The 23,849-nt window shown below is 49.7% G+C and overlaps 1 long non-coding RNA gene across 1 annotated transcript in view; it reads right to left on the bottom strand.

Moving 5' to 3' along the window:
• LOC139266903 (uncharacterized) overlaps positions 1–23,155 on the bottom strand; it is a 63,474-nt gene extending 40,319 nt beyond the window's left edge. The window contains exon 1 of the long non-coding RNA XR_011593799.1: positions 22,805–23,155. This is a non-coding gene — a long non-coding RNA (uncharacterized lncRNA). The remainder of the gene's footprint in view (positions 1–22,804) is intronic.
• Positions 23,156–23,849: the final 694 nt, after the last annotated feature.

Genomic DNA, 23,849 nt, shown 5'->3' with positions numbered 1-23,849 from the left:
ACTGACCAGTAGCACCTCTGAGCCCGTGCTCATCACCACATTCCAGCCCACAGGAAGCAACGGTTCACCTATGGAAGTGATCTGAGATGCTGAACTCGAACAAATTATGTCAAGTAAAATCTCTAAAACGTATTAAGGAATGCAATAAGAAGTTTGGGTTAAGAGCAATTAAAAGTGTAAGGGCTTGTTGAGTCTGACCTCAGAGCTCAGAGAAAAAAATACTGCCACCTAGTTCTTGTTTCCCGTTTACTGGATTCTATCAATTGCAATGCAAAATAAATCAACATACAAAAGTTTCCTCTGAAACAAAATGACCCGAACAGCAATTTTTGCCTGTGCAACCTCAAAATGTAAATTTGTGAACATTGTCCCACTACCAGCACTAGGGAGCCAGCACCACTGCTAGCCTGGGCAATTCAGTGATCTTCGTACGCCGTAAAAGATCCCACGGCCACTATTGGAAGAAGAGCAGGGGGGTGTTCTCCCTGGTGTCCAGGGGCCAATATTTATCCCTCAACCAACATCAGTAAAAAAATATCTTATCATTGCATTGTTGCAGTTTGCAAGAGCTTGCTGTACGCACCACGCTTCCCACATTACAACAGTGACTACTGTGATCGGGACCCAGGAGAGGTGAGGGCCTAGGGGCAGCACGAGCCAGCCCACACTGCGGTATGTGTGCATACTAGGTCCGTGCAGTAGAACAGGTCTCCAGTCGTCTTTGTCAATCCTTGCCACTGGACCAAGACCTAGCTCTGTCAAGCCCATGTGGTGGCTGGTGTGCAACGGTCACCACACGTTAAAAATCCATGCACAGGCATCTTCCACCCTTCAACATGTAGTTCGGGACCTTGAATATTAGGTCCTTCATTGAAACACCTGTGAACTCGTCCTTTTTTTGGTGTGGAAGCAAGTCAGCCTCGATACGAGGGACCGCCTAAGATGAGATACACAGAGGAGGCTGGCCAATACGATTTGGGCCATGTCTTGCTTCCATTTTTATAAACATTTGCAGACCTGGCCCAGATCAGACCAGCCAAGATAGCTTCACGTTGCACAGTTTGATTTATTTTGCATTTGAAGTATGTTTCTATTAGACCAGGACTCTAAACTATTTTTTTTATTTTTCCTAACATTCATTAACAAACAGAAGAACAACCACTTATGTAGTTGGCAACCCTACAGATCTTATATAATGGAAATGGTGTATATTTTCAAAGCTGCAAGGGGCATATACTTCCCCTAAGGTTAAACAGTCACAGTCAATTGTTTATAACTGGGGGAATGCCTAATGTGTGCACGCCATATACAGTGTTTGCTATAGCTGTATCATGTGTCACCTAATGTCAGTCTCTTCCATTGAAGCTGATATCCTGCTTAAATTAATATAATACACATACTGGGCTTATAACTTCCCGACAAACAACTGCAGATTATGTCTGAAGAAACCAGCATCAACGATATTATAATCATTAATCCTTTATCATGTACCAAGGGTGCGGAGCGAAAAACCAGCTGAGTTCTGCTCCCTCAACTGTTGCCAGCATGATGTATCCCATACTAAGCTTTTCCATTATGATCTTCCTTTAGCTTTTAAAGTCTCCAAAGTTGTTATTTGATAGTTTAAAATGCTTTTAGACTAGTCTAAGCCCCAGCATAAAATTGAAATGACGTATGCTATAAACATAAGAAATCAGACAGTGGCTTTTGGGTTTAATCCAGTTTCAATGGTGGCTGTGAACCATTTCAGTGCGAAAGGAAATAAAAACTTCAGACAAGGCATTTAATGATAGGCTGAGAAAGTTAAAGGAAGAAAGGACACCAAACCCACATAGACTTCATAAAAGGCCCTTAGAGAAGTACATTGGTCATGTCCTTGCCAGTATCTTTACATGATCATTAGAAATGGGAATAGAGCCCAAGGATTGGAAAGTAGCTAACATAACACCATTCTTTAACAAAAGCTTAGGGATGGCCCAACAAATGAAAGGCTTTTATAGACTCTAAAGTTATTATTTGACAATTTTAAATGCTTTTAGACTACTCTAAGCCCCAGCATAAAATTGCAACCAACAGGAGCAGACATTGACAACGAGATTCAACACCGCCTCCACAGTGCCAGTGCAGCCTTTGGCCACCTGAGGAAAAGAGTGTTTGAAGACCAGACCCTCAAAATCTACCACCAAGCTCATGGTCTATAGGGCTGTAGTAATACCTGCCCTCCTGTATGGCTCAGAGACATGGACCATGTATAGTAGACACCTCAAATCACTGGAGAAATACCACCAACGATGTCTCTGCAAGATCCTACAAATCCCCTGGGAGGACAAACGCACCAATGGTAGCATTCTCAACCAGGCCAACAACCCCAGCTTTGAAGTACTGACCACACTTGATCAGCTCCACTGGGCAGGCCACATAGTTAGCATGCCAGACACGAGACTTCCAAAGCAAGCGCTCTACTCGGAACTCCTTCACAGCAAACGAGCCAAAGGTGGCCAGCGGAAACGTTACAAGGACACCCTCAAAGCCTCCCTGATAAAGTGCAACATCCCCATGACACCTGGGAGTCCCTGGCCATAGACCACCCTAAGTGGAGGAAGTGCATCTGGGAGGGCGCTGAGCACCTCGAGTCTCATCGCCGAGAGCATGCAGAAATCAAGCACAGGCAGCGGAAAGAGCGTGCGGCAAACCAGTCCCACCCACCCCTTCCCTCAATGACTATCTGTCCCACCTGTGACAGGGACTGTGGTTCTTGTATTGGACTGTTCAGCCACCTAAGGACCCATTTTTAGAGCGGAAGCAAGTCTTCCTCGATTCCAATGAAGATGATGATGATGAGGGATGACCCAACAAATGAAAGGCCAATAGGCATAGTACCTTTGTGGGTAAATTATTAGAAGGTATCCTGAAAGAGAGGATAATAAAACACTTAGACAGCATGGTATGATAACTGGGAGGAAGGTCTTGCCAAACAATTTACTGCGATTCTTTGAGGCAATGCTTGGGACTGGCTTTTCCGCTCCGTTGCGCCTTGGTTCGCGCCCACGCCGGGGCGGTAAATACTGTTTCTGGGCATGAAACAGGGTGGCCAGGATTTAGCACCCGGCCGGAAGTTTCTCCAATGGTTTTGTAGCAATGCCAAAACTTACCACCCTGCCCTCTGTTTTGACCGTCAGTATGACGTAAATCATCGTGCAAGGCTGCACTAGCATCCCCGGATGGAACTTTCGGCCATAATGCCTCATTTAAAGACCGCCCCAGGAAAAAACTGAAACAAACAGGCAGTCCCTGGGTGCAGCAGGTGCTATTTGTTATGTATGTTAACTGGGTTTTACCTGCCACCGGAGGGCGCGACTATCGGAGTCCTAATCGTCACTGGCAGACACGTGCAAGCCGTGTATATAATGTTGGAAGCCATGTTGAATCCTCACTTTGAGAATAAATAACTGGAGTAAGGTCATGCCTGATCTAGCTCACCGTACTTCGCTTCATGAAGTTATTCGATACCTAACAATTGGCGACGAGTTAAAAACAAGAACTTTCATGCAACCATGTCTGTTGGAATTTTGGAGAGATTCGTGCAAGGGGAAGAAGACTGGGGGGATTTCACTGATCGTCTCGACCAGTACTGCGTAGCCAACGGATTGGAAGGAACCGATAACACAATTAAGCGCAGGGCGGTTCTCCTCACTGTTTGTGGGTCAAACATTTATGGCCTTATCAAGAATCTACTCTCACCGACTCAACCAATGGATAAGACTTCCGATGAATTGTATACGCTGGTTCGGAACCACTTTAAACCGAAGGAAAGCATCATCATGGTGAGGTATTGTTTCTATACGCACAGTCGCTCCGAGGGCCAGGACATGGCGGAATTTGTCGCCGACCTGAGACGTCTCGCTGGGCTGTGCAACTTCGGAGCTGCATTGAAGGAAATGCTGTGGGACTTTTTCGTGCTTGGCATTGGCCACGAGGTCATCCTTCGAAAGTTGATGGCTGCTGAATCTCTAGATCTGAGCAGGGCCATCACGATCGCCTAGGCATGCATGTCCACGGACGAAAACTCAAAACAGATATCTTCCCAGCTTCGAAACTCACCAGCAAGTGCTGTGTATAAAATAATATCGTTGGCAGGCAGAGCTGCACATAGCAGGGCCGACTCGTCCGCGTTCGTACGATCTGTAACTGCTCAAAGTCCACCATCGGGGGTGAATCAAATCTCGCCTTGTTGGCGTTGCGGGGGCTATCATCAGGCCCATCAATGCCGTTTCAAGCAATACGTGTGCAAAGGCTGTGTAACAGTGGGGCACTTTCAGCGAATGTGTCCGCAACTGAGCAAGCGTGCTGCGACACACCACGTGGCTGAGGAAGATTGACCCAGCGTGGATCAAGCAGCACAGGCAACTCAACCCGAGGTACAGGATGAAGAAGTGTATGGGGTACATTCTTTTACCAAAAGTCCTCCGATAATGCTGGAAGTTAAATTAAATGGGGTTCCAGTATCCATGGAATTGGACATGGGTGCGAGTCAGTCAATAATGAGCCAGAGGGCTTTTGAAAAGCTGTGGGACACTAAGGCAAAAAGACACAAACTGAGCCCAATCAATGCGAAGCTGCATACCAACACCAAAGAGCTCATACCAGTCATTGGCAGCATGGCAGTAAAGGTATCGTACGATGGAGCTGTGCATGATTTATTATTCTGGATCGTTCCAGGCAATGGCCCAATGCTATTCAGCAGGAGTTGGCTTGAGAAAATTAAATGGAACTGGAACAATATTAAAGCCTTATCATCAGTAGATGACGCTTCGTGTGCTCAAATGCTGAGCAAGTTTCCCTCGTTGTTTGAACCAGGCATCAGCAACTTCACGGGAGCCAAGGTGCAGATCCACCTCGGCCCGGATGCAAAACCCGTCCATCACAAGGCTCGGGCGGTTCCGTACATGATGAGGGAGAAGGTCGAGATCTGTAAGGATTGACCAAACTTCCCTGGTTTGGGGAATCCACCTTGGTCTCGGACTGTGCCAGTTTAAAACTCCTGTTAAGGATCTGAAGCCTGGAGCCCTGAAAACAGCATGTGTGTGTACACCTTATGTGGAAACCTGGACTAACATTTGGGACCTTGAGACTTGGCCCTGGAGAACCTTTGTGCTGGACTGTCTTGGAGATTCTTGTGAAAGATTTGGAGGACTTTATGGACTTATAGGTATATTCTGTGGATTTTGCTGGAAAAGACTACCAAAAAGCCTGAACAGGAGGGACGGAGTAAAAGAACACATACTGCTGAGATGATGGACAGGCGGATTTTGCTGTGTGAGTAATGGGGGTCGGAGAACCTGCAAAATCAGCAAAACCATTATTTACCTGTCACTCATCTCGCCCCTCCTGAGTCACCACCTGACAACGATTAATTCCAACAAAGAACTCAGGCCTGGGCCCGAGATTGACAGGTGGCAGGATGGCCTAGTACAATGGACTGGCAGTTAGCACCTCATCAAACTAAATTGGGCCATCATCTACCGTTAATGGCCCAGGTCGGCCATTGGAGTTTGATCACGTCTCAAAGGGTGCATCTTTTGAAACCGAACAAGCCCGAACAAAGGACTTTTTGAAAACCAACCAGGTCAGAGTCCTATATCTAGGCTCCACCTTCTCCAGCAAGAGAGTGTTTGCGTCAGTGTTCGTGTGCGTGCCCAAGTGTTCGGAGTGTCTCCAGCATTTTGCTGGCCAGCAAAGGACTAACAGCCAACCTCGTTCCAACCAAAGGGGGCCAAGTCAAAATCGCAACCGGGAGCGCGATACTCAGCTTGGTCAGCCGCAACCAGGCCCCGAACTCCACCAAGGTCCAACTTTGGATTAAAACACAAGTGGGCCCATCGAAACCTAGAGAAGAACTTGCCACCATATTACTGACGGCCAACCAGCGACGATCGAGCTGACCACCCGCACTCTACCAGTGGCCGAATCAACCGGGGTCCCCAACGGCAATAAACCAACTCTCCCATCGCTGGGAAACAAAGCCTACCATCCTTGAAGACAACATCTAAAGCTGCATTGGCAAGTATAATTCTGACCTTAAAGGTGTAGACCGAGACAGTAAGGTTTAGATGTTGGGAGGTGTTTTTTTTTTTTGGTTTAGACAGATACACTGTAATTTTGTGTGTTCTTCTTCCTCCCTTCTAGCTCTGCCTGACCGTGATTGTTACGTTGCATTAAAGTTTGGTAGTTTTCACTTGTCTGAAATAAAGTTTTGGTGCCTTCAATTTTCTAATAAACACCTTAGACTCATTCCAAACACACACTTGTCTGCCTTTTGCTATATTACTTCTGTGATAAGTCCAGTGTCCAGAAGCAGGGGTTAGGAGCACTTTGAAACTGCCCAGAGAAGTTCCCACAGGCCAGGCATAAACTGAGGGGGCTCAAAGGTCGTAGTAAAACCCCCTACAGAATGGTGACCGCAGCAGGACGCTGGCTATCAGAAAGTAATGAAGACAAGGTTGTGTCAGGAATGTCTAAAATGGAGGAGAGAATTTCCAGATATGTTTTTAGAAAGATGAACATCACCAAATAGTGGGTTTCTGATCTCATGCACGCAGACCGCCCAGTAGATGCGCAGCCCAGTGGACCAAGAGTAAAGCGCACGATCGCAGGGTAGGGAAAGCGATTTGGCTAGTCTGTCTGTCCCGACAGGTCCAAAATTTGGACGAGAGGGTTAGGGAGTTAGAGGCAGAACTAAGGGAAGCCGAGGAATGCTCAGAGGCCAGGGCTGCAGTGGGGGAAAGGCTGTATGAGGAAATGGAAGAGGCTAGGCCGCAAGTTAGACAAGTGAAAGAGACATACGGTAATAGGCAGGATTACCTTCAGTGTCAAATCACTGAAACCAAGGGAAATGAATTGGTGTTGAGGGAGCAAAATGCTCACCTCATTCCGTGGAGCTACAGAATATCAAAGGGCAGAAAACGCTAATTGGAGTTGTGTACGGACCACCAAATAGTAGTAGTGAGATTGGGGACAGCATCAAACAAGAAATAAGGGAGGTGTGCAATAAAGGTACAGCAGATATGTGACTTTAATCTACATATTGATTGGACTAACCTAACTGGTAGCAATGCGGTGGAGGAGGATTTCCCTGGAGTGTATTCGGGATGGTTTTCTAGACCAATATGTCGAGGAACCAACCAGAGAGCTGGCCAACCTAGACTGGGTGATGTGTAATGAGAAAGGACTAATTAGCAATCTTGTTGTGCGAGGCCCCTTGGGGAAGAGTGACCATAATATGGTAGAATTCCTTATTAAGATGGAGAGTGACAAAGTTAATTTGGAAACTAGGGTCCTGAACTTAAGGAAAGGTAACTTTGAAGGTATGAGGCGTGAATTGGCTAGAATAGACTGGCAAAGGATACTTAAACGGTTGACGGTGGATAAGCAATGGCAAACATTTAAAGATCACATGTATGAACTTCAGCAATTGTACATCCCTGTCTGGAGTAAAAATAAAACGGGGAAGGTGGCTCATCCATGGCTAACAAGGGAAATTAAGGATAATGTTAAAGCCAAGGAAGAGGCATATAAATTGGCTAAAAAAAGCAACAAATCTGAGGACTGGGAGAAATTTAGAATTCAACAGAAGAGGACTAAGGGTTTAATTAAGAGGGGGATAATAGAGTACGAGAGGAAGCTAGCAGGAACATAAAAACTGACTGCAAAAGCTTTTATAAATATATGAAGAGATAAAGATTAGTAAAGACAAACGTAGGTCCCTTGCAGTCGGATTCAGGTGAATTTATAATGGGGAACAAAGAAATGGCAGACCAATTGAACCAATACTTCGGTTCTGTCTTCACGAAGGAAGACACAAATAACCTTCCGAATGTACTGGGGGACAGTGGGTCGAATGAGAAGGAGGAACTGAAGGATATCCTTATTAGGCGGGAAATTGTGTTAGGGAAATTGATGGGATTGAAGGCCGATAAATCCCCGGGGCCTGATAGTCTGCATCCTAGAGTACTTAAGGATCATTTTTCAACAAACTATTGACTCTGGATCAGGTCCTATGGACTGGAGGGTAGCTAATGTAACACCACTTTTTAAAAAAGGAGGGAGAAAGAAAACGGCTAATTATAGACCGGTTAGCCTGACATCAGTAGTGGGGAAAATGTTGGAATCAATCATTAAGGATGAAATAGCAGTGACAGGATCGGTCCAAGTCAGCATGGATTTATGAAAGGGAAATCATGCTTGGCGAATCTTCTGGAATTTTTTGAGGATGTAACTAGTAGAGTGGACAAGGAAGAACCAGCGGATGTGGTGTATTTGGACTTTCAAAAGGCTTTTAACAAGGTCCCGCACAAGAGATTGGTGTGCAAACTCAAAGCGCATGGCATTGGGGGTAATATACTGACGTGGATAGAGAACTGGTTGGCAGACAGGAAACAGAGAGTTGGGATAAACGGGTCCTTTTCAGAATGACAGGCAGTGACTAGTGGAGTGCCGCAGGGCTGAGTGCTGGGACCCCAGCTCTTTACAATATACATTAATGATTTAGATGAAGGAATAGAGTGTAATATCTCCAAGTTTGCGGATGACACTAAACTGGGTGGTGGTGTGAGCTGTGAGGAGGACGCTAAGAGGCTGCAGGGTGACTTGGATAGGTTAGGTGAGTGGGTAAATGCATGGCAGATGCAGTATAATGTGGATAAATGTGAGGTTATCCATTTTGGGGGCAAAAACACGAAGGCAGAATATTACCTGAATGGCGGCAGATTAGGAAAAGGGGAGGTGCAACGAGACCTAGGTGTCATGGTTCATCAGTCATTGAAAGTGTGCATGCAGGCACAGCAGGCGGTAAAAAAGGCAAATGGTATGTTGGCCTTCATAGCTAAGGAATTTGAGTATAGGAGCAGGGAAGTCTTACTGCAGTTGTACAGGGCCTTAGTGATGCCTCACCTGGAGTATTGTGTTCAGTTTTAGTCTCCTAATCTGAGGAAGGACATTCTTGCTATTGAGGGAGTGCAGCGAAGGTTCACCAGACTGATTCCAGGGATGGCAGGACTGTCATATGAGGAGAGACTGGATCGATTGGGCCTGTATTCACTGGAGTTTAGAAGAATGAGAGGGGATCGCATAGAAACATATAAAATTCTGACGGGACTGGACAGGTTAGATGCAGGAAGAATGTTGCCAATGTTGGGGAAGTCCAGAACCAGGGGACAAAGCCTTAGGATAAGAGGTAGGCCATTTAGGACTGAGATGAGGAAAAACTTCTTCACGCAGAGAGTTGTTAACCTGTGGAATTCCCTGCCCCAGAGAGTTGTTGGTGCCAGTTCATTGGATATATTTAAGAGGGAGTTAGCTATGGCCCTTATGGTGAAGGGGATCAAGGGGTATGGAGAAAAAGCAGGAAAGGGGTACTGAAGGAATAATCAGCCATGATCTTATTGAATGGTGGTGCAGGCTCGAAGGGCCGAATGACCTACTCCTACACCTATTTCTATGTTTCTAACAGGTTAAGGAGCTGGAGGAGTCCAGGTGGCATATAGGGTCGCGAGCAGTCGTGGGTTTGAAGGGGGAGATCACGGTCCCTGCCAGGAACAGGTCCATAGTCTGAAGCTCATTCTATCCCAGGCTAGAGGCATGGTGTGTATGATATGGCCGGGGGGCGGTCTCTGGGAGACCAGGTGGAGCAGTGGAGTGAGGGAGATACGGATCGTGTGACTGAAATAGGCAAGCGACCACCACCTGTGGCGCCGGGAATAGGCTAGGCGTGGATCCAGGGGGAGTGGTGGTGCAAGACTAAGGGACGCCCGACTATCTCCTGTAGCACCAGCAGCACGCCCGGCTTGGCTATAGGAGGAGCGGGGCGCACAACCGTCACCCGTGGGGCCGGGACCGGGACCGATGTGTCCGGTACGGCAAGGGTACGGAGCGACTGCCGAGGGTTATGCATGGGCAAAGGAGGTTGACCAAGGGTCCACTGTGGCACCGGTAGTAAACCCGACTTGGCAGCAGGAGGACCAGGGAGCAGGACCAGTGCTGGCAGAGCCGGGACCGGGACCTATGTGTCCGGTACCACAGTGGAAATATTGTGCTCCCCAGGGTAATCAAGATCTAGGAGCCACTGAGAGCGACTTTGTGTCCCCACATAGTACCCAGGCGCTCAGGACTATGGTAGGCCTAGCTAAGCTCGGCCCCAGCGGGGACCCATCAATTCACTTTATGGAGGTGGAGCAGCTAGCAGGAATTAATGGCTGCGATGATGCCGAGATAGCAAAAATGCTGTTGTTCTCCCTGGACAGCAGGCTGTACCAGTCGCTTTCCTCAGCAAGTTGGAAAGGACAGGGCACGCTGGCGGCTGTCCAGGAAGAAGTCCTAGAGGCCATGGGCCTCAATGACGGAAGCCCGTTTGCTAGGGTAGAGAGGACTCGACAGTTAGCAGGTGAGACCCCGCAGGGGTTCGCCGACAGGCTATGGCCAGTCTATAACGGGGCCTGTGGGGGAGTCGTAAATAGAGACCATTTAAACGAGGAACAAACCGGCCGTTGGCTAAGAATCCTTATGGCAAATTCCCTGCCCAGGATTAGGGTTAAAGCGGAGTCCTGGTTTGACTCAAGGGACCCTAATGCTAATGAAGCAACTGTAGTTAGGCAGATGACCCTAGCTTTCTATAATGGGAAAGGTGAGGAGGATAAACCCTCCAAGGGTCGGGTACATGAAGTGAGACCTGACCCACCAGTAAAAAAGGAATGGCACCAAGAGGGGGGTGGTCCTTCTGATAAAAAGAGAACCTGCTTCCAGTGCGATAAAACTGGGCATTGGAGAAAGGAATGCCGGAGCCAGTATAAAAGGCACGGGGAAAGAGAACCTCCAGTTCCCACTCCAAAGGAGGAGACAGAAACCCAGGCAGGGCCCCAGTTAATAAATCAATTAATTACAACGCTGCAGACAGTATTAGGAGGGCCAGCGGGGTCAGGAAGGGTCGCTACGGTTTCAGGCAGGGAGGTTCCAACTGCCCCGCCGAAACCTGAAGCGTGACTAGCTCCCAGCCAGCCAGTGTACCTGTGCCCCCTGGAGACGACCTTACGTCCGGATGGAGGTCGAGAGTGAGCACGGGATGTATCAGCTTGACACCGGTGCGCCCAGCACCATTGTCTATGCAGAGGATCCAGCCACCTCACCTCTGTCCAACGGGGTCCCGTATTGTTTAGTGGGATTCACAGGCAATGAGCAAGCCGGTTCATTCTCCATCCCACTACACATTCATCTAGGCACTCCACGCCCAGTGGAAGTGTGTCCTGATGAAGTGGGAGCAGGAAGGACATGGGATACTGGGGGCAGATTTCATTGTTGCCCACCAGATACTCGTGGACTTGCGAAACCATTGCCTGTGGGGGACAGTGTACTCGGGGGCTGAAAAAGAATGTATGGTATGGTCATAGAGGGAGTTCAAGGTAAAGGGGCTCTGTGTACTGTGAAGCCAAAAGAGGGTTATAACTTGGAATTGCTGGTTGGTAACACCCCGGCTGAGTACCATGCATATGTGCGAGCAAATCTCATCGCATTCGCCACCCACAAGCACGACTGTGGGAGAGTCAAGCGAGTTGAGGTGAGGATAGAGGGCGACCCCATGTCCAGACTCCAAAAGCAGTATAACTTCCCAAAGGAAGCTGAGGCCGCTATGGAGACAGCTTGTCGAACAGGGTGTTCTTAGAACTATAGCCACCCATATCAACTCCCCACTTTTGCCGGTTAGAAAACCGGACAATTCGTGGAGGGCAACGGTGGACTATAGGGTCCAAAATAAGAACATCCCTGCCTGTGCTCCTATGGTCGCTGCTGTGGCTGATTTGATAGGGAGCATTCCAGCATCCACGACCACATTCACGGTGCTGGATATCTCCAACGGATTTTGGTCCATTCCTGTAAGAAGGGAGGACCAATATAAATTTGCATTTACTTTTAAGGGCCAACCGTATACCTGGGATTGTCTACCACAGGGTTTCCATAACAGACCTATTATATTTCACCAATGTATGGCCAATTGTTTAAAGGGCTTTAGCAGACCTCAGCAGCTGGTCCAATATGTGGATGACCTGCTCCTGTTCACTGATCAGAGTGAAAAGCACGGTCCACTGCTGGCGGAGCTGTTGGCGCTGCTAAAGGAGGAAGAGTTCAAAGTAAACTCTAAGAAAGCACAGATAGGCCTGCAGGAAGTCAAGTTCTTGGGACTGACTCTGCGAGCAGGGGAGAGGGCAATAGACGAGGCTAGGAGGAAGGCGGTGCAGGAGCTTCAGCACCCACCAATGTTACAGGGGTGAGATCCTTTCTCGGGTTGACCGGTTACTGCAGGGATTTTATCGAGGACTATGCAGCTACCGCAGCCCCATACTCCGACTCTTGCATAAGGGAGTCGATTGGGAGTGGGATGAGGGCTGTGAAGCTGCATTGGTCCGGTTAAAAAAGGATCTGCAGATAAGTCCAGTGTCCAGAACCAGGGGTTAGGAGCACTTCGAAACTGCTCAGAGAAGTTCCCACAGGCCAGGCATAAGCTGTGGGGGCTCAAAGGTCATAGTAAAACCCCCTACAGATTGAACTGGACAGACTTCAACGGGAAGGAATCATATCGCCAGTCGAGATCAGCGAATGGGCCAGTCCAATTGTCCCGTGTTGAAAAGTGATGGCACAGTCAGGATCTGTGGCGATTATAAGGTAATGATCAACCGAGTCTCGATACAAGATCAATACCCGTTACCCAAGGCTGAAGACCTGTTTGCAACGCTAGCGGGGGGGGGAAGTTGTTCGCCAAATTGGACCTGACCTCTGCTTACATGACACAGGAGCTGGTCGAATCATCGAAAAAACTGACGTGCATCAACACGCACAAAGGACTGTTTATACACCACAGATGCCCTTTTGGAATTCGCTCGGTGGCAGCCATATTTCAGATAAACATGGAGAGTTTGCTAAAGTCCGTCCCGAGAACTGGCAGGTTCCAAGATGACATCCTGATCGCCGGTCACGACACCACCGAACACCTGCACAACCTGGACTGAGTGGGACTCAGGCTAAAACGCTCCAAGTGTGTTTTCATGGCACCAGAAGTCGAATTCCTGGGGAGTAAGATTGCAGCAGACGGTATCAGGCCTACGGACTCGAAGACAGAGGCCATCCAGAATGCACCCAGACTCCAGAGTGTGACGGAGCTGCGTTCATTCCTGGGACTCCTCAACTGCTTTGGTACTCAACTATTCTCAACTATTTCGGGAACTTTATACCTAGTTTGAGCACATTGCTAGAGCCTTTGCACATGTTGCTGAGAAAGGGTAACGACTGGGTTTGGGGCAAATCTCAAGACAGAGCCTTTGAGAAGGCCAGGAACCTGCTATGTTCCAGTAAATTACTGGTACACTCTGACCCATATAAGTGGTTAGTGTTGGCCTGCGACGCCGCATCATATGGGGTCGGTTGTGTGCTCCAGCAAGCCAATGTATCAGGCAAACTCCAACCAGTTGCATATGCGTCCAGAAGTCTGTCTAAGGCTGAAAGAGCCTATAGTATGGTAGAGAAAGAGGCTTTAGCATGCGTATATGGGGTTAGGAAAATGCACCAATACCTGTTTGGGCTTTGGTTTGAGCTTGAAACAGACCACAAGCCGCTCATTTCATTGTTTTCTGAGAGCAAAAGTATAAACATCAATGCCTCATCCCGCATCCAAAGATAGGCACGGACATTATCCGCTTATGATTATGACATCCGCCACAGACCAGGCACTGAAAACTGTGCTGATGCGCTTAGCTGGCTACCATTACCCACAACCGAGGTGGAAATGTCTTAGCCCGCAGACTTGCTGCTGGTCGTGGATGCCTTCGAGAGCGAGGGCCACCCATCATGGCTCGCCAAATTAGGACCTGGACCAGCCAGGATCCTGTACTGTCAAACGTAAAAAGGTGTGTCCTAAATGGAAATTGGTCTGCCATTCCCAGGGAAATGCAGGATAAAATTAAGCCTTATAGCCGCCGCAAAGATGAATTGTCTATTCAGTCTGATTGTCTGTTATGGGGTAATCGTGTTGTTATGCCAAAAAAAGGCAGGGAAACTTTTGTGCGAGATTTACACAGTACCCACCCAGGCATTGTCATGCTGAAGGCCATTGCCAGGTCTCACGTTTGGTGGCCCGGCATTGACTTGAACTTGGAGTCATGCGTGCATCAGTGCAACACTTGCATGCAACTGAGTAATGCACCTGTGGAGGCTCCGCTGAGTCTGTGGTCATGGCCATCCAAACCGTGGTCAAGGATCCACATAGACTTTGCTGGCCCCTTTCTCGGCAAAATGTTTTTAGTGGTGGTGGACACTTACTCCAAATGGATTGAATGCGTAATCATGTCATCCAGCACATCCACAGCCGGGCCATGTTCGCCACCCATGGCCTGCCCGACGTCCTTGTCAGCGACAATGGACCGTGATTCATCAGTTCGGAGTTCCACAAGTTTATGACCCGTAATGGCATCAAGCATGTCAGGTCTGCCCCTTTCAAACCCGCGTCTAACGGTCACGCGGAGCGGGCTGTCCAAACCATTAAGCAGAGCCTAAAATGGGTGACTCATGACTCCCTATAGACCCGCTCGTCCCGCATTCTGCTCAGTTACCGGATAAGACCCCACTCACTCACTGGGGTCCCTCCTGATGAGCTGTTAATGAAGAGAGGCCTCAAAACCAGGCTCTCCCTTGTACACCCAGATCTCAATGATCACGTCGAAACCGGAAGGTAACAGCAGCAATGGTACCACGATCATGTGACATTGCTGTTCATGACCCTGTGTTTGTCCTGAGTTATGGTCATGGTCCAAAGTGGGTTGCTGGCACGGTTTTGGCCAAGGAGGGGAACAGGGTATTTTTAGTCAAACTGTTAAATGGCGAAACATGCAAGAGGCATATCGACCAGACCAAACTGTGATTCACAGACAACCAGAACAAATTGAAGATAACATCATCATCGACCAACCAACATACATCCAACCATCAGTTGACCCTTGTGTCATTCACGAAGACGAACCTCCCATCCCCGCCAGTCCTGTCAGACCGACTGCTCCGCAATGCAGCAATGGTCCTACTAACTTACCCAAGCTTGGATCGAACTGAAAAGATCAACCAGGGAGCAGAAGGCCCCGGACCATCTCAACTTGTAAATACAACCTGTACCAAGGACTTTGGGGGGAATGATGTTATGTATATTAACTGGGTTTTACCTGCCACCAGAGGGCGTGACTGTCGGAGTCCTAATGGTCACTGGCAGACATGTGCAAGCCGTGTATATAATGTTGGCAGCCATGTTGAATCCTCACTTTGAGAATAAATAAACTGGAGTAAGGTCATGCCTGAACTAGCTCACCGTACTTAGCCTCGTGGAGTTATTCGATACCTAACACTATTGGTGGCTTATTTAAACAGAGGCTGGAGGATCTTATATCGCAGTTGTCAGTGACGGCTACGGTTGTGCGCAGCACGCTGCGTGAGGCTCCGAATTGCAAACGGCACTTTTATGTGTCATGACACTTTGCTTACAAGGCCAGTGAGAGACTTCAATGGGGGCAATATTAGTTCGTCAGCGTATCATGTTGGTTACTATTGACAGGCAGCTTCAAGCTGGAAGAAGGGTTCTTGGCCATGTTGGGCCACGGATTCGAAGCGATCACAGACATTTGGGGAGGAGGCCTTACCCCCCACGCGTTTACAGGGAACATCGCTCATACCTCCACATCTCTGGTGCGCAATGCGTTAGAAGGCTGTGCTTCAGAAAAGAAGTGCTGACAGGGATATGCCAGTTCATACAGACAGACCTACAGCCTACCAGTGCCAACAGGACTGCGCTACCCATCGAGACGATAGCCTTCTATGCCTCCGGCTCCTTCCAGGCAGCAGCAGGAAACATATGCAGCATCTCGCAGCACACTGCACATTGCTGCATTCGCCAGGTTACAAGTGCACTGGAAGCATGCAGAATGGACTTCATAAAGTTCCCAATGAGTAGGGACAGCCAGAATGAGAGGGCTCTAGGGTTTGGATGATTTGCAGGCTTCTCCAAGGTTCAAGGTGCCATTGACTGTACACATGTTCACTTGCGAGCACCATCACACAATGCAGAGGTTTTTAGAAACCAAAAGGGATAGTGCCAAAATGTAAAGTTGGTCTGCGATCACACTCAGCGCATCCTCAGAGTGAATGCCAGCTATCCAAGGAACACACATGATGCTTTCATCTTGCGTGAGAGCAATGTCTCATGAATGTTTCCACAACAAAAACACGGTCAGAGCTCGCTGATCAGTGACAAAGGATATAGCCTGGCTACCTGGCTCATGACCCCCCTCCAGAACCCTGCCACAGAAACTGAGCAACACTATAATGACAGCCATGCAGCCATCCGCAACATCATTGAACAGACAATTGGCATGCTGAAGCAGCGCTTCCGATGCCTGGACAAGTCTGAAGGCTGCCTGCAATACTCCCCTCAGCAGGTCTCTGATTTCATTGTGGTGTGCTGCATGCTACACAACTTAGCCATCATGAGGGGACCGGCATTGCTAGTGGGGATTGCAGGACCACCTCAGGAGGAGGAGAACGAGGAAGAGGAGCCTGGTAAGGAACCCATTGCGCATCCACCACAACCACAGGGGAGGCAGCGTGGAGATGTAGCCGCAATAAGAGCCTTACATCAGCAGCTCATCATTGACTGGTTTGGTTGAATGGGGAAGGTGGGGTTGACTCGCTACTGTATGCCACCATGCCAGCTATTCTACACTTGATTCTACGAATGAGATACAGCACACCAATGGCACAGGACAAGCAAACATTTTTATCGAAATGCAACATTAACAATTCCGCCCCCCGCAAAAAACCCCAACTATACAATGCTTAAAGACTATGTAAGTGATGACAAAACTACTCCCTGTAGTGAACAAAATGTAAACTAACACAAGACTGCTTTATGCAGCAACACCATTGAACAGGAGTGCATTGTTAACGAGGGACTGCCTTTGATGATGACCACATTCGGCCAGTTCCGTTGGGCGGGCCACATTGATCGTATGCCTGACACAAGACTCCCAAAGCAAGCGCTCTACTCGGAACTCCTACACGGCAAGCGAGCCCCAGGTGGGCAGAGAAAATGTTTCAAGGACACCCTCAAAGCCTCGTTGATAAAATGCAACATCCCCACCGACACCTGGGAGTCCCTGGCAAAAGACTGCCCTAAGTGGAGGAAGAGCATCCGGGAGGGCGCTGAGCACTTTGAGTCTCATCGCCGAGAGCATGCAGAAAGCAAGCGCAGGCAGCGGAAGGAGCGTGCGGCAAACCAGTCCCACCCACCCTTTCCTTCAACGACTGTCTGTCCCATCTGTGACAGAGACTGTAATCCCTGTATTAGACTGTTCAGTCACCTAAGAACTCACTTTTAGAGTGGAAGCAAGTCTTCCTCGATTCCGAGGGACTGCCTATGATGATGATTGTTATCGCACAACTATGTCCAATGTGGACAATTGTATATACATTCCTGGCAATTAAGTGTTGCCAGCCCTTAATGTGTTTTTGCAAGCATCACCCCGCCCCCCTCCCCCCCCTTCCCTTCAAACCCTCCCATGTCTGCTGTTCCTCCTCAATGAGTCCTAAAGGTGTACAGCAAGGCTGCTAGAGGGCTTCTGTGTTGGGGGAACAGACAATGCAGACGGCGTCTGAGGACGCCCTGCACCAGCTCTTAGCCTGGAAGGCCCAGCTTTGAATTGGGGCGCCTCATCATTTGCATGACCAATCATAGGTGGCGGGAGTGTCAACCGTATATGGTGCATGGTGGACAAGTGAGTGGTGGGATCCGAATGCTGTCATCCTGAAGAATGACAGCAGTTACCATTTCTGCGGAGCCATCATCATCATCATAGGCAGTCCGTAGGAATTGAGGAAGACTTGCTTTCACTCTTGAAGTGAGTTCTTTAGTGGCTGAACAGTCCAATACGAGAGCCACAGACATTGTCACAGTGGCACAGCTAGTCATTGAGGGAAGGGTCGGTGGGACAGGTTTGCCGCACGCTCCTTCCACTGCCTGCGCTTGATTTCTGCATGCTCTCGCCGTTGAGACTCGAGGTGCTCAGCGCCCTCCCGGATGCACTTTGTCCACTTAGGGTGGTCTTTGGCCAGGGACTCCCAGGTGTCAGTGGGGATGTCGCACTTTATTAGGGAGGCTTTGAGGGTGTCCTTGTAATGTTTCCGCTGCCCACCTTTGGCTCGTTTGCCGTGTAGGAGCTCTGCATAAAGCACTTGCTTTGGGAGTCTCATGTCTGGCATGCAGACAATGTGGCCTGCCCAGCGGAGCTGATCAAGTGTGATCAGTGCTTCAATGCTGGGTATGTTAGCCTGGACGAGGACACTGATGTTGGTGTGTCTGTCCTCCCAGGGGATTTGTAGGATCTTGCACAGACATCGTTGGTGATATATCTCCAGCGACTTCAGGTGTCTACTGTACATCGTCCATGTCTCTGAGCCATACAGGAGGGCGGGGATTACTACAGCCCTGTAGACCATGAGCTTGGTGGTAGATTTGAGGGCCTGGTCTTAGAACATTCTTTTCCTCAGGCAGCCAAAGGCTGCACTGGTGCACTGGAGGTGATGCTGAATCTTCTCATCAATGTCTGCTTTTGTTGATAAGAGACTCCCGAGGTATGGGAAATGGTCCTCGTTGTCGAGGGCTGTGCGGCGAGGACAGGCTGGTGGAGGACCTTTGTCTTACGGATGTTTAACATAAGGGCCATGCTTTTGTATGCCTCAGTAAATACGTCGATTATATCCTGGAGTTCAGCCTCAGAATGTGTGCAGACGCAGGCGTCGTCCGCATACTGTAGCTCGACGACAGAGGTTGGGGTGATCTTGGACCTGGCCTGGAGGCGGTGAAGGTTAAACAGCTTCCCACTGGTTCTGTAGTTTAGTTTCACTCCAGCGGGGAGCTTGTTGACTGTGAGGTGGAGCATGGCAGCGAGGAAGATTGAGAAGAGGGTTGGAGTGATAACGCAGCCCTGTTTGACCCCGGTCCAGATGTGGATTAGGTCTGTAATGGATCCGTTGGTAAGGTTCACGGCCTGCATGTCGTCATGGAGCAAGCGAAGAATGTGGACAAACTTTTGGGGGCATCCGAAACAGAGGAGGACGCTCCATAGACCCTTGCGGTTGACAGTGTCAAAGGCCTTTGTAAGGTCGAAAAAGGCCATGTATAAGGGCTGGCGCTGCTCCCTGCATTTTTCCTGCAGCTGTCACGCTGCAAAGATCATGTCCATTGTGCCTCATAGGGGACGAAATCCGCACTGTGACTCCGGGAGGAGCTCCTTGGCCACAGGGAGAAGACAGTTGAGGAGGACTCTAGCGACAACTTTCCCAGTGGCTGATAGCAGGGAGATTCCCCTGTGATTGCCGGACTTCCCCTGTAATTGTTGGACTTATCCCCTTTTTTAAAGATGGTCACGATCACTGCATCTCTGAGATCTCCCAGCATGCTCTCCTCCCTCCAGATGAGAGAGATGAGGTCATGTATCCACGCCAACAGCGCCTCTCCACCATACTTCAGCACCTCAGCAGGGATTCCATCCGCTCCCGTAGCCTTGTTGTTCTTGAGCTGTCTTATGGTTTTTCCTACCTCGTGCAGCATTGGGGTTTCACTGAGGTGGCGGCGGGCCACATGCGGCGGGATGGAGTCAAAGGCAGAGTGTCAGTTGAGGAGATCTTTGAAGTGCTCCTTCCAGCGGGCCCTGACTGCCTCGGTGTCCCCGTTCTTGGCCAGCAGTGGGGTGGGGCCTTGGGAGTTTGGACCGCAGGTGGCCTTGACTGCGATGAAGAATCCTCGCATATCGTGGCTGTCGGCCAGTTGTTGTATCTCCTGTGCTTTCTTCATCCACCACCTGTTCTTTAGGTCCCGGGCTTTTGTTGGACCTCAGCCTTGAGCAGCCTGAAATGTTACTTTGCTGCTCCCAAGTTGGGTTGTTGCTTGAGGCTCAGAAATGCTCTGCGCCTGCGATCTATTAGTTCTTGGATCTCCTGATTATTCTCATCAAACCAGTCCTGGTGTTTCCTGGTTGAGTGACCGAGCTTCTCTTTGCAGGCACTGGTTATAGAGGCCTGGAGAGCAGACCAAGCGCTGTGGGCATTCAGCATCTCAGGGTCATCAAGGCACGCCAGGTTAGCTGTGAGGCGCTGGCTGTATAGGGCTTTCTTAGCTGGGTCCTTAAGTGCCCCGGCATTAACTTTTTGTGGCACTGCTTCTGCTGTCCCCTCCACTTTGGGGCTATGTTAATGTTGATGATGGATCGGATTAGGCGGTGGTCCATCCAGCAGTCGTCAGCTCCTGTCATGGCGCGGGTGATGCGCACATCCTTGCGATCCCTGGCTCGGACGATGACATAGTCGAGCAGGTGACAGTGCTTGGAGCGAGGGTGTTGCCATGATGCCATGTATTTGTCCCTCTGGTGGAACAGGGCGTTGGTGATGAGAAGTTCATGATCTAGACATTTTGTCAGGAGTAGGGTACCGCTGGAGTTAGCTTTCCCTACCCCCTCTGCCGATCACTCCTCCCCGGAAGGCTGTGTCTTTGCCGACCCTGGCGTTGAAGTCACCTAAGAGGATCAGTTTGTCGCCCGCGGGGACGCGGGACAGGGATGTTTCGAGGTTGGAATAAAAACTCTCTTTGGTCTCATCCATTGCATCGAAAGTTGGAGCGTATGCACTGATGATTGTGGCGCATTGGTTCCGGGATAGGGTGAGTCAAAAAGTCATGACGCGTTCATTAACCCCGCAGGGGGAGTCTTTGAGGCGGTCGACCAACTCATTTTTGATGGCGAGGCCGAGTCCATGAAGGCGGCATTCTTCCTCTGGTTTTCCTTTCCCGAAAAAGGTGTAAGCCCCACCTTGTTCCTTGAGCTGGCCTTCACCTGCCCGCCGGGTGTCGCTTAGGGCGGTGATGTCGATGTCAAAGCACCTACGTTCCCGGGCAACTATGGCGGTGCGGCGTTCCGGCCTGTCGCTGTTGGAATTGTCTACGAGAGTCCTGTTGTTCCTGGTCCCAAACTTCATGTTAACGAAGCAGAAGGTGCCTGTGCGTGTATTCTTTTAACGTGGGGTGGCTGTTGCACACCGGCCACCACACGGGTTTAGCTGAGCAAGATCTTGGTCCAGTGACAAGGGGGTCCAAGACGACTGGACGACGAGGCACTGCTGTATGAGCCTAATTGCCTACGGCGAGATGTTGGCCGCAAGCTCAGCGCCAAATAGCGCCCTTGACGGTAGATGGCCCGAGGCTTGGTTGGGGGGCAGGCATTTGGAAGGTCAGTTGTCCGCTGACGTTCCGAGTAGGAGGTCAGCAAGGAGTGGGAAGGTGGAAGAGTCATAGCCATGATGCTCACCAGTAGAAGAGGCCACGTCACCAGTGGGGAAGCAGAGGTCCAGCCACCGACGAGGAGAGGGATGTAGGCCCGCCGCTGGAGGGATGAGAGCCCACCGCTGGGGGGGATGTAGGCCCGCTGCAGCACTGGGGTGGGGGGGTTGGGGATGATGTCCCGTTCGCCTGGTCAGAGGCACTCCTGCTCGCCGGGCATCGTCGTGAGTAATCCAGTTTCAAATGACTGAAAATGATACTAATAAAACACACCAAACTATTTTCTGGTTAGATTGGGGTGCAGTATTCAATTCCTTAATAAAAATGTTTTAAAGAAAATAATTCTTGAAAGTTCCTCCACATTGTTTAAAACTTTCTTCAGAAGTTTTAAAAGTTTCTCCAGAAGTTTTAAAAAAGTTTCCTCAAGTTATTTAAAAGTTTCTCCACAGGTTTTAAAAGTTTCTCCAAGTTGTTTAAAAGTTTTTCCCGAAGTTTTAAAAGTATTCCCAAGTTGTTTAAAATTTTCCCAAGTTGATTAAAAGTTTAAAATGAAATGAAAGTCAGTAGTAAGCTACGCCCCTTGGTACTGTTCCATGGGCGATGCCAGCCCTCTGCAGCCGCACAAAGCCCTGGCTAGACCACACCTGGAGCACTGAGGAGAAGTAGAGGCCCAGTCGTCTCCAAAGTGGGCCCGAACGCCTGGACGCCACCGGGGAGAGGTCTGGACGCTGCCGGGGCTCGAATGCCTGGACGCCGCTGAAGAGAGGTCTGGACGCCACCGGGCGCCCGAACGCCTGCACGCTGCCGGGGGCCTGAACGCCTGGTTGTCGCTGGGGGCCCAAATGCCTTCATTCCCTGGATCTGCCTTTTACACTTGGCCAGCAAACAGCCGAGAGTAAGGTCGACCCGATCCATCCCAGCCCAGCCCAGTCTGCGGGCCCGAGAGTGGCTAAACCCACGTTAGTGGTGGAACTACTGACTTTCCGATGGGACTAGGCCTGAGCAACTGGAACACAATGTCTCCCCACAACTTGCTGGCCTGTTTTGGCACCATCACTTCCCCCGTGGACAGTGGGGAACGCAGAGTATGGAGGCAGACATGGACTGCATCACTTGACCAAGCTGAAGCAAAGTATGTGCCGTGATGCGCCCGAGTCTGCGGCGTGATCAAGGGCATGCGCCACACACTCTGGAACGCCACTGCCACTGCTCGAGACCACCAGCCTCTGTGTGTGGGCAATGATGGCCTCGCTGGGCTCACGACTTGCAACGACAATCTGCGATGCTCTCTGGGATCCGTCCCAATGCATCTGTCAGCTCATGGTGTATCAGTGTGGTTTCCCTGGACATTTCTAGTTCCACATCTGCCTATCTTTGAGCAGAGTAACTTTGCCGACTCACCTTCCGGCGAGCTGGCCTGCGAGATTCCACCCCAGCACTGCATTGCTGTACGCCACTGGGACCAGGAGCCTCCGAGTCCTCAAACCCTGGCAAGTCAGCGTCGTCCTTCAGATGAACTTAGTCCCGATGGGGCAACTGGTGGACTGCGATGCTACACAGGAGCAATCTCCTCCCCTCCCTCATCATCTCCACCATGGCCTGATGTGGAGGCTTCCCTCGAGGGGTGCTGCGCCTCTGGTTGGCCATCTGGGAGTAGAAAACAACAGAGTGGTTAGCAGCAGGGGAGGGGGCAGGGTGAAGGGGTGCCGCAACTCCATAATATCACTGCAGTATCTTGAGTCGCGCGATCCATTTACATACTCTCACTACCCGAAGGGGGCTTAGCATCGCCCCCGGCAACTGCCTGAGCTGGGACTCTGATTTGGGCCGAGACTCTCTCCTCCACATCTGTGAACGGGATTGGTTGAGGCAGACCCCCGCCTGTCCGCAGCTGCTCCCTTCTATTATGGGAGTGTTTGCACTGCAAGGAGAAAATTAGGAAGGGTTCAGTCAGGGTTTCTCTGCTGTTGTGGTACATATGCCTACCAGAGTACAATAGGTGATACTGTGTGATTGTTATTGTTGCTTCCATTCAATCTCTTTGGATGTTGCATGTGCTTCGTCAGTATTTGTTTGCAGGTTAGAGGTATCTAACATAGGGCTGTAAGTGATCTTTTAGCTGCAGTTGGAATATATTGCGAGGGACAATGTAAATGATAGAGTTAATGTGCATGAATCATTAAAAGCCAATGGGTGCCAAAGTAAGCCTTCATCTTTATTATGCATTGTGATAGCCAACCCACAGAGAGGGACCATACACATGACAAACTTCACAGAGTGTGTGAGATTAATGTTAGAAGTCATGGAGGCATGCATAGGTCATTGAATTTTTATCGACACTGTGTGCCAGTCCTATGCACAGTGTCTGCAGCAGACATCTCCCTCCATATTCGCTTAAACACAGGAGGAAGTGCTCTGGCTCCCCCAGCAAGATGGAGTGAGGCCT

Source organism: Pristiophorus japonicus, chromosome 7, assembly GCF_044704955.1.
Source record: "Pristiophorus japonicus isolate sPriJap1 chromosome 7, sPriJap1.hap1, whole genome shotgun sequence".
In the NCBI taxonomy this organism is placed as follows: Eukaryota; Metazoa; Chordata; class Chondrichthyes; family Pristiophoridae; genus Pristiophorus; species Pristiophorus japonicus.
This window is presented reverse-complemented; position numbering and strand designations above follow the sequence as displayed.